The following is a 12263-nucleotide window of genomic DNA, read 5'->3' as shown; positions in this document are numbered from 1 at the left end:
AAACCTTTCGCTAATCAATAAATTATAACATAGCGTAAATTGGTTTGATGGTAGCTTCGCAGAGAAAGGTAATCAAGTTTACTCTACACAGGTTCTTCTTCTAGGGATTTGTTCGGTTCCTATGTGTGTGGCTGTGTTTTGTTTTTTTTAATCTTTACTAACTCGTACACATGGATAAAGTCATAAAGACAAATACTTTGATCAGTTTTATGATCTTCTTTTTTTTTTTTTTTTTTTTTTTTTAAATTCTTCTTCAGTAACAAGTGACGTGAATTTGTAAGATATATATATGGACATCAATGGATTGCCTGATGACGTGCTGGTGAAGATTTTAATTGTTTGTGCCAACAAAAGTTGCTGTATCAACTACGGTTTTGTCTAAACGATGGGAGTTCCTTTGGATGTGGTTGCCTAGACTCGAGTTTATTTGTCCTTTGGAATCAACAAGGATACCAGGTTGGAAACCAAAGCATGAAGGAGTTGGAGATTTTATCAGTAGGAAGTTGCCATTACATAAAGCTCCATTCATAGAAGGATTGCGTCTCTACGTATCTTGTCAGTCATATATTAAACCTGAAGATGTCAAAGGATGGATTGAAATCGCGGTTTCTCGCTTTGTACGTGAGCTAGAGATTGGTTGTATTACCAGGAATGAAAACATAATACCGAGTAGCTTGTTTACCTGCAAATCGCTCTTGACCTTGAAACTCCAATACATGACTGTCATGGATGTTCCCTCTATGGTTTGTCTTCCCTCTCTCAAAACTTTGCAACTTGAAAGTGTGGAACTCATAGATGAAAAATCTTTTCAACAGATTCTATCTGGTTGTCCTGTTCTTGAGCATCTATCTGTGCAACTTTTGGAAAATTACAATTTGAGAGAGTTCACTATAATCATCCCGTCTTTGCAGAGTTTATCACTCCTTTTATGTAGTAATTGGAATTTAGATGGGTATGAGATAGATACTCCTTCTTTAGAGTATTTGAAACTTGAGGACTCGACTTATGACGCACTATACTACTCTTTAATTAAGAATATGCCTAAGCTGAGGGAAGCATATGTCAATGTTCGACCCTTTTATCGCAAGAATCTTCGTCTTGGATCATTCGCATATGTCAAGCGTCTTACAATATGTTGTTCAGAGGTAATTAGTTTTCATTAGCTATAGCGAGTCTTCAGTCTCATTTATAGAAATCTTTTTTGTTGATAATTTTAATATTTTGGGCAGGATGTGTATGGTGATGGTTTTGTTTTCAACCAACTTGGACATCTGAACCAATGTGTGAGGAGATTTGATTTGTTGAATTTCCTTGGCAAATTGCTCAAAAATTCTCCTAAGTTACGAGTATTGATGAAATCCACACAGCCCGAGAATAATCATCAACAATCCTTAAGAAAAATCGAGAACCACAAATCGAAGTTGTACGATAAGGACTCCACAAATCACAATGGACTAACTCAAAAACTGCTGAAGTTTTATTAATGCTTAGAGGAAAATGATCTCGTGTTTGCTTGGAACGAATACAAACGTCACACAACTTGAAATCAAAATTACTACTACTAACAGAATCCTTGAATTTCAGCATCTCCATAGCTTTCGATGAAGGGTGTCCCAAGCGGCAATGCCAAACATCCAGAGAGTCCTTGTCCAATGCTTGAGCCATCACCGCTGTTGCCAATCCACGAAAGAAATAGAGTCCATTCATCAGTTCACCGACCCCAATCAGCATCTGAGTGATGCGGTCCTGAACAACACAAAGCTTATCAGACAACTGGAAGATACATCCCCTATCTCTAGTCAACTGAGAAACTGATATAAGGTGACAATGTAAACCATCCGCAAAGAACACAGTTTGCAACTGAATATGTGAACCAAGATAACTTTCCCTTGTTTAGTGGCCATTGTAAACCGACCATCCGGTAACTTGATAAACACGGGATCCATGTCACAAATATCTTCAAAAAACTCAATGCTACCAGTCATATGATTTGAAGCTCCTGTATCAATAACCCAAGATTCAAGAAAAAAACGTACCGGAATGACGATCACTAACACCAGTGTTTCGTTCATTGAGCATACGCTTCAAACTGGTCCACTCCAACTCGCTCAGTCCGCTAATACCAATCCGATCAGCGTCCGTAACCATCGAGTTTGCAGTAAAAACTGGTGTCGTGGTAACCATCTGGTTAGCTTGTGGAGTCACACCATGGTTAGGTTGAGAAGAAGGAGCAGAAGGTTGACGACGATCACTTGTGGATCCACTTGAAGAACCTATTGGTGTGTTTAGAAGCTTAGAACGTGGTCGATCTCCCCACCAATATGGATAACCAAGTTTGCGGAAACAATTTGCAGCTAAGTGACCTGTTCGACCACAAGCAGTGCATACAGCGGATGGATCTCGCAATTGCGGTGGTGGTTTAGACCGAGAAGAAGCTTGAACAGCAAAACTAACACCTTTGTTCCGTTCCTCCAATAGATAACTCGCCCGCTTGGACTCTTCGTCTTGAGTAACAACTTGGTAAGCTTCAACAAGAGAGGGAAGAGGATCAAGTGATAATAGAGAGGACTTGACTGCACCAAAAACAGCTTCATCAAGCCCCATCAAAAACTGGTGTAGCTTGTCTTCTTCTCGTTCACGTGCAATCTCTTCCACCGTCTTTGCTCGTTGAAAATCAGCCAGACTAGTCCACAACTTTGTAAGTTTCCCATAGTAAGCCTCCACAGCAAATCCTTTTTGCTGACAGTTCGCCAGCTCTGTCTTAAGTCGTTGGACACGTTGTCAATTCTTGACTGAGAAACGCTTTTGTATGTGCGTCCACAAGTCACAAGCGACTTCATGATGAGAAAGTGAGCTACTCAAATCTGGAGCGACGGTAAGTCGAATCCAAGACACCACCATGGCGTTATTAGCCCACCAATCCTCAAGATCATCAGAACCTTCATCAGGTTTTGGGATATTACCGTCCGCAAAACTGAATTTCTTCCTAGCTCTCAACGCAAGTCGAAGATTCATCGCCCATTCATCATAGTTAGATCCACGCAACTGGGGTTGCACGATCACCGACCTTGGATTATCACCGGAAGAAACGGATCAATCCTTCGACGTGTAATCTCAGTTCGTGTGTTTGAACCTGAAGTGATGAGAGAACCAGATTGCTTTACAGCAGAATCCCCGTCAGACATAGTTTAGTGAGAGAGAGAGAGTATTTCGACAGAATGATCGATAATACTAAGGTCAAGGAAGAGAAGAAGAATAGAAGAAAAACAGAGTATGGCGATAAGAAACAGAGGCAAAGAATCGTAGACCTAAAAATATAGGTTATGCTCTCATACCATGATAAAACCTAGAGTTGTATAAAGGTTTTCTGTTTTATTAAGATTGTAAGGCATAGCCTTATATACACAATACTCGTATGCCCTAATACAAAGTTATTAATTACCCAAATAATACATAAGAATATACTAATTACATATTAGTCCTAAACCCTCTCAATAAGTATTAGACATCTCAGTAGAACTGGATAGAGTAAGTTTCTTTGATAAACTTATTCTTTGTTTGTGATGTCCAGTATGGTTATTATATATTAATCTAACTGTTGTACTTGGTCTCAGGATTATTGGTATAGTTTCATGGAACATAATGGTATGGTTTCCTGGAATCAATCGAGTCATGTTCCTGAATGCTTGTTGTCGAGTCTACAAACATTTAAGTGGTCACGATACTATGGGAGACCACGAGATAGAGATATTGCGGGGTACATCTAGGGAAACACTTGTCACTTAAAGACGGCAACATTCTTGGCTGTAAAAAGGACAAATTATGTTCCACACCTTGAGATGATCGAGGAGTTGACACTTTTTCCCCGAGTTTCAAGCACATGCCAACTAAGTATATTCGTTGAGGACTTGGATCATATTGACCGTACAGCACATGCATGGCAACTAACGTTAGTATGTATGAGTGTATCAATCAACGATTACGTGTGAACATGGCACCTTGAGATGATTATCGAGTTCCAGGCACATGCCAACTATGTATAGTCGTTGAGGACTTGGATCATATTGAGGTGTGTCGTGTGTTATAGAGGTCTATAGAGCGCGTTTCTGTAAACAGTAACAATGTCTTTTTCTTCGACCATACTTGGATGGTTTCTCTTTTAATTTTCATTACTTATTTAAAAGTTATTCTGTCATTATTATTATTTTTTATATATATGTTACATTTTAGTTTATCTGGATTAACTATTCTGTCGCTAACTTTGAAATATAGACTGGTGAACAATATTTTCTTAGTTCCCTAATTATTTTGTCACTAACTTTGGAGAAAATCACAATATAACAAGAATAATAACAATATTAAATAATTTCTATAGATCGGTGTAGACCCGTATCCAGAAGGGAATGACGAACCAAATTAAAAAAGAGGAACAACCAAAAGATGTCCGAGGAAATTCGAAGAAGACAACAGAACTAAGCTAATGCCGAATATCGTGAGTTGTAAACCAAAAAGGTATGATTCGTTAGCTGGGAGATTTTTACACGATTGGAGGTACTAGAAACTCTAAAGAACGAAGAACCAACGGGTTTAAAAGAGAAAGGAACGAGGAACGAAGAAAATAAAAGGCTTAAAAAGAATTAAGGCTTGTTAAGAAGAGAGAAGGGCAGCTAAACGGAATGGAAGAGAGCTTGAGTACACGAAACGTGGACTCTTCAGTTTTCCAACCAACCGCCACATGTACAGCGACGAGCGGGCAGAAGAGAGAAGAAAGATTTGGCGACCAAAGCTCCCGATTTCTTGTGGGAATTCTGGATGCTGGCTAAGCGCTTATGGTGTAAGATCAATAATGCTCTATTGTCTTTCATCATAAGAAACGTACAAGTATTTATACAGTTTTGAGTCGGCCATGATAGGTCCGATAATCTAGCTAAGATATACATGAATCATATATTGAACATAATCTCCTAAGATTTAGTCTTATCTCAATACTCCCCCTCAAGATGGCGCGTGAAGATCCCTAACGCCCATCTTGCCAAGTAGATAATAAAACGAACGTGGTGGTAATGACTTCGTAAGAATGTCAGCCAGCTGCTCCCTAGTCCAAACATGCGGTGTAATGAGCATACCATCCATGACCGCATCACGAACAAAATGACAATCCACCTCTATATGCTTCGTACGTTCGTGAAAAACAGGATTGGCAGCAATATGTATTGCAGCCTCACTATCACAATGTAAATACATTGGAGCCTTCTGTGCAATGCTGATCGTTTGAAGCAACTCTCTTGTCCATTTCAACTCACTGAGAGTCATAGCCATCGCTCTATACTCCGCCTCTGCCGATGAACGAGAAACAACCTTCTGCTTTTTAGTTTTCCACGAGACAATGGAGTTACCAAGCATGACAATATATCCAGTCAGGGAACATCGAGATAAGGGACACCGTGCATAATCAGAATCACAAAATGCTGTAATCTGAAGATTACTCTTTGAACTTAACAAAATCCCTTGACCAGGTGCCCCCTTCAGATAACGTACCAAACGAAGAGCCGCTTCCCAATGTTTCTGTCTTGGTGCCTTCAAGAACTGGGCAAGGATGTGAACAGCATAACTAAGCTCCGGACGAGTTACAGTCAGATACACAAGTCGACCAACTAAACGTCGATATTGTGTTGGTGTAGTGAAAAACGGACCATCATCCCGAGCCAAATTGTGATTCTCTTCCATGGGAGTGGGTTCCGGAGCAGCATCAAGTAGACCACACTCTGCAATAATATCAAGCGAGTACTTCCTCTGAGACAAATAGATACCTTCCTTGCTGCGTGCAACTTCAATGCCAAGGAAATACCGCAAAACCCCTAAATCCTTCATCTTAAAACACCAACTTAAATAGGACTTGAAAGTTGCAATGAGCAGAGGATTATCACCACCAACCACCAAATCATCAACATAAACCAAAACGAACAGTGTAGAGCCTCCCCTCATAAGTGTAAAAAGAGAGTAGTCCTTGTGATTCTGTTTAAAACCAAAATTAAGAAGAGCTTTAGACAGCTTGGAGAACCAACATCTTGGTGATTGTCGAAGACCGTAAATGGATTTCTTCAGTCGACACACCTTGTTACCATTTGCATGAGATACTCCCGGTGGCAATTGCATGTAAACTTCTTCTTGTAAATCACCATGTAAGAAGGCGCTATGCACGTCCATTTGAAACAAATCCCAGTTCTTTGCAACAGCAACCTCAAGAAGGATACGTACTGTCGTCATCTTGACCACTGGAGCAAATGTCTCTTTGTAATCTACACCTTCTTCTTGTTTATTACCGAGAGCCACCAGTCTGGCTTTGTAACGCTCTATTTCACCATTTGATTTGAACTTTATTTTGAAGACCCACTTACAACCAATCACTTGTTTACCAGGCGGCAGGTCGTTGACATCCCAAGTATCAGCATCTTCCAGAGCGCCTACCTCAGCTTAACCGCCTCCTTAAAAGAAGTAGGCTCGAGATTTGCAGTAATAGACGCAGCTAAAACACGCAACAGGGGTGACAGTCAATGACATGAAAAATAGTTAGTTAAGGGATACAAACAGGTACCTGAAGACTCTGATGGAGCTGTTGATGGAGAGGAGAGCGTGACGTGGGGTTCTTCATCGACTGTTCGGACTGCATATGTAACATATGGCTCAAGCAAAACTGATCGCTTCTTAATCCGCTTTCCAACACCAAGAGACTCAGCTTCAACAACATTAGGTACAGAGTCACTAGACTGAATCACAACCGGTGGAGAGTCAATACTCTCAATATCAACAGAAACAGTTTGGACTCCCCCTAAATGCGGACTATCTCCCCCTGAAGAAGAGATTTGGTCAGTGTCAAACACCGCAGGGTGTTGGATCCGAGTATTAACCGGTAACACATCCGACTTGTCATGAGGAGCAGCAAGAGGAGTAGGCAAATAAGGATAAACATCCTTGTGAAATACAACACCTTGAGAGACAAACAACTTTTCCGTAAGTAAATCACATACAAGCCAACCTTTCTTCCCCATTGGGTAGCCTAGAAAGACACACTTGATGCTTCGAGCGTCAAACTTATCCTTTAAGCGATCAATCCTTCTAGCGTAACATAATGTTCCAAAGACACGCAGATTATTATAAACCGGAGGAGAGCCGTAAAGTAGTTCATAGGGTGTCTTGTTGTGAAGAAGAGGAGATGGTGTTCGATTTATTAGATAAGTAGCAGTCAAAATACTCTCTCCCCAAAACTTCTTAGGTAAATTGCCCTGAAACAAAAGGGCTCGAGCCACATTCAAGATGTGCCGATGTTTGCGTTCTACACGCCCATTTTGTTGAGGAGTTTCAACACACGAAGTTTGATGGACGATACCCTTGTCCGCAAAAAACTTGCGCAAACACATAAATTCTCCTCCGTTGTCACTACGCACCGTCTTCACTTGTTTATTAAATTGTCGTTCTGCAAACATGCAGAAGGTTTTCAAAGCATCGGACGCCTCTTTCTTTTCCAACAACAAGACTGCCCAAACAGCTCTAGAACAATCGTCAACTATTGTCAAAAAATAACGTGCTCCACACGTTGATGGTTCTCTCTAGGGTCCCCAGATATCACAATGGATTAAAGAAAAGAAATCATCTGCTTTATTGATACTTGAAGAAAATACGTCTCGAGTTTGTTTGGCTCGTAGACAAACACCACAAGATTGTTCAAAAGACCCTACACTATTAGAAAAACCACCAATAGATCCTAAAACAGAAAGCACCCTAGAAGACAGATGTCCCATACGATGATGCCATAAATCCCGAGTCTGCAGTTTGCCCATATGTTCGGCTTGAACTGCAACAACACCCTCGTAGTGATAAACCCCGTCACGCTCCTTCCCCGCTCCAATCAAAGTCTTCGAACCGAGGTCCTGTATCACACAAAACTTTTTAGTAAAAAGAACAAAACCAGCAAAACCAGCAACATCACGAAGCAATTGAGCAACCGAGATAAGTGTGATCGATAAACAAGGTGCAAAGAAAACATTTGACAACACAAGGCGACCACCAAGATTCAAACTGCCGTGTTTGGTTGCCCAAGTGATCTGTCCATTAGGTAAAGCAATCGGGCAAGGAGCAATAGTGATAACATCGGTAAGTAAGTGCAAATCCCCCGTCATATGATGGGAAGCACCCGAGTCAATGATAATATCATGACGACGTTCTTTGTCAAAAGAAGTAATTTTTCTGTCTTACCCGGAGGTTTGGTATTGGTACCCTGTTTCTTAACAAACTGTTCCAGAGTAGCCCATTGATCTGTCGTGAAGTTTGGGATCCCGGAAGATGATGTATCTGCTGAGGAAAATGAATCACCATGCTGAGTTTGTGAGGCACGAAAGCCTGATCTACGACCTCCACGACCACACCCTTGGTTTGAAGCTCCTATGCCACGACCGAAACCCCCACGACCACCGGAGGATTTATCTTTTTCCCACCACTCAGGAAAACCAATCAACTGAAAACAGCTACTTGCTTCATGTCCCTGTTTACCACAGTGAGAACACACTGTCATCGGCTTAACAAATCGAGACGCCGATGCCGAAGCAGAGGAAACAGAGGAAACAGAGTGGTTCTGTTGGGAAGAAGCTGACGTCGTTGCTGAGAAACCAACAATCGGAGTTCGATCTTCGGTGGTGCGCATGGCCTTGATGTGTCGTTCTTCTTGAATAACCTAAGAGTACACAGACTCAAGGTTCAAATCTGTTTGTCGACTTAACAGATTTGATCTCGTTGTCCCAAAACGAGAATTGTCAAGGCCCATGAGAAACTGATGCACTCGTAACTTCTCCCGCATCTTCTCATAATTCCCCATGGATTCACAATTTGCAGTTGTACAACAACACGTGAAACCTTTCTCAAAATCCGCAAGATCATCCCACATGATCCTGAGTTTGCTAAAATACACTTCCACCTCGTCACCGTTCTGTTTGCACGCCGCGATGTCAGAGTGTAGTTGATGAATTCTCGTATCGTCACTGACAGAGAATCGTCGTAGTAGGCTTGCCCACATCGAGTTGGCGTTATCCACCAACGAGATTGATTGTCGCAGCTTCGGTTTGACGCTGCTGTAGATCCAACCAATGATCATAGCATTTACCATATCCCACTTCTCTTCTTCGTCGGGGTTATTGGTAGGCCGTTTAAGAGTTCCGTTAACGAAACCCAGTTTCCGCTTGGTACGAAGAGAATTCAACATCAACTTCGACCACCGTTTGTAATTCACTCCATTCAACAAGATTGGAGTGTGCACCTGTCCAGTACTATCTGCTGGATAAAGATAGTACGGAGACATATGTGCAGCAGAGGCTTCTTTTGAATCTGGTTTAGCAACAGAGGTGGTGGATTCAAGTTCACTCATTTTTCAAAGAAGCAAAGAAAGCAATAGAAATAATTTTTTTATCAAAAGTCCAGATCGTGCTTTGATACCATGTAAGATCAATAATGCTCTATTGTCTTTCATCATAAGAAACATACAAGTATTTATACAGTTTTGAGTCAGCCATGATAGATCCGATAATCTAGCTAAGATATACATGAATCATATATTGAACAAAATCTCCTAAGATTTAGTCTTATCTCAATATATGGCGACCTTGTTAGACAAGTCTCCTATGCCATGTGGTGATGCATGTGAAGGGATAAAGAGACCAATGAGCGACCAAGCTCGTTTGGCTATAAAAGAGAGCTAATTGATTCATTTGCTCTCTTGGCTGAAATCCAACTTCAGAAAAATAAGAAATACTTGAGGATTGGACTCATAGGGAACGCTACTCTTTGATTAAGAATATTACTAAGCTGAGGGAAGCATATGTCGTATCCCTTAATCCCAAGACTCTTGTTGGATCAATCACACCTGTCAAGTGTCTCACAATATGTGTCAACCGCAAGTTGTCGATCCTATTTCTCTGTTAATAATCTACTTTATAATGTGGGCAGGGTGTGTATGGTAATGGTTTTGTTTTCAACCAGCTTGGACATCTGAACCTATGTGTGTGCATGGAAGACATGTCGAACGTCGTTGGCCAGTTGCTCAAGGATTCTCCTAACTTACGAGTATTAAACATCTCTATAACACGAGTATTTGATCCCTTTGAAATAGCTCCTGAATAAATATATACGGAATATAAATATTTCAACCGCCTAAGTATAGAACTGTTACAAATAATGAGGAAATTAATAGATTTAGATAAGAAGCAACGTAAAATAAACCAAATTTTATACCTGAAATATTCAGTTTGATAACCTGCTATTAATTCTTCTTCCGCTTCTGGTAAATCAAACGGTAACCTCTCGCATTCTGCTAAGGAAGAAATTAGAAAAATGATAAGACCTATAGGTTGACGCCACAAATTCCATCCCCAATTAGGATCATTGGATTCATGATGTTAATCTAACTCTTCTGCTTTTTTGGTCTTAGGATCATTGGATTGATGATGGGCATGAGGGTATGGTTTGCTGGAATCAACCGAATTCTATTCTTCAATGCTTGTTGTCGAGTCTACAAATTTTCAAGTGGTCACGATACCTTGGGAGACCACAAGATAGAGATATTGCCGTTTACATCTTGAAAAACGCTCGTCACTTGAAGAAGGCAACAATCCTGGCTGATACAACCCAATATTTTGTTCCAAACCTTACAGAGTTGTCACTTTGTCCCCGAGCTTCAAGGACATGCCAACTCATATTCTGTTGAGGACTGGGATCATCATTTTGAGACTTGAACCATTAGATGGTTTTTTTTTTTCATTTTTCTAACAGAATTATAATCTGTTCCCACCGACGTAAAAGATCAGATTGTTCCGGATCAAATTATAATCTGACTCATGCATGTTATACTCAATTGTAAAACATTTTAACACAAAATCAATAAACTGAGTCATATAAATAAAAACAAAAACTCGATGAAACCAAAATAAAATTAGGTAGAAACGATCCTAACACGTAGAGCATGGTCCAAGCTTATTAGTAACTCAAGCAATAAATTTATTTCAAAAATATTTGAAAATAGGATAATTCTCATAAATAGCACTATTTTAAGTTTTTTTCCAAAACTAGCACACACTTCTATATGTTCCAAAATTAGCACATAAATATTTTTAATGTTGAGAGAAATCTAAATTATTAATAAAACTAAGGTTCATGTCGTTTCTTCTCTACCTCCAGCAACACGGTTCAACCTGTACCCAATCTCAACCCGAGTAAGCCCTCCGAATCTATCATCCGAGACAAAGAGCGACACAAAATCTCTGAGTTCTTCTCCAGCAGAATCGAATCGAGACGGCTCTGTGAAGCGTTTATCTCTCTGCTGAAATTTGTTGAATTCACTTATTTGAGCTCAAGACTTGCTTATCGTCTTGTATCATGTGCAGCTTCTTCTCGTACACACCACCCCAGCTTCTTAGTCAAACTTCTTAGTCCCGGCGTTTACGAATCAGCTATTGCGTTTATTGCAAGGTTCAAGAATCATGATACGTGTAATGCTCATATACGAAAGTAATGTGTTGTTGTATTCATAATGTTAACAGAGTATTTATACAGAGTTGCCTAGCTAGAAGATAACACCATATCTACGTGAATATAGGAAACATAAGATTGACACATATCCTAATACCCCCCCCCCTCACGTTGGTGGAACGAAATCCCGGACACCCAACGTGGACAACAATGTTTGAAAACTAGGCGCAGGCAACGACTTAGTAAGAAGATCAGCAACTTGTTCCTTTGTTGAAATGTGAATAGTGGTAATCAACTTATCATGAACGGCATCACGAACTTGATGGCAATCCCTCTCTATATGCTTTGTTTTTTCGTGAAAAACAGGGTTAGCAGCTATGTGTATGGCCGCTTGACTGTCACAGTAGAATGGAATCGGTTGAGAATGAGCCACCCCGAGGTCCTCCATTAAACCCTTTAACCACTTGACCTCTTTAAGAGTGTAAGCCATCGCCCTGTACTCTGCCTCTGCCGACGAACTCGACACCATATCTTGTTTCTTTGTACGCCAAGAAATGGGCGAGTCTCCCAAATAAATAACATATGCAGAGAGTGACCGACGAGTGCGAGGACAAGCAGAGTGATCGGCGTCACAATAAGCAGTGAGTGTGAGTGAACTATCGGACCGAAGGAATATGCCTTGAGAAGGGGAGCTTTTGAGATAACACACGAGGCGGACAGCAGCGTGCCAATGTGCAACGAGAGGAGACTTC

General features: G+C 40.6%; 3 pseudogenes; 1 reads left to right on the top strand and 2 right to left on the bottom strand.

Moving 5' to 3' along the window:
* The first annotated feature begins 289 nt into the window (after nt 1-289).
* Nucleotides 290-10750, top strand: LOC104734051 (FBD-associated F-box protein At5g38590 pseudogene; annotated as a pseudogene).
* LOC147933066 (uncharacterized) lies at nt 1712-3163 on the bottom strand (annotated as a pseudogene).
* LOC147933065 (uncharacterized) lies at nt 8174-9415 on the bottom strand (annotated as a pseudogene).
* Nucleotides 10751-12263: the final 1513 nt, after the last annotated feature.

Source organism: Camelina sativa, chromosome 12 (assembly GCF_030686135.1).
Source record: "Camelina sativa cultivar CO46 ecotype springtype chromosome 12, ASM3068613v1".
Classification (NCBI taxonomy): domain Eukaryota; kingdom Viridiplantae; phylum Streptophyta; class Magnoliopsida; order Brassicales; family Brassicaceae; genus Camelina; species Camelina sativa.
This window is presented reverse-complemented; position numbering and strand designations above follow the sequence as displayed.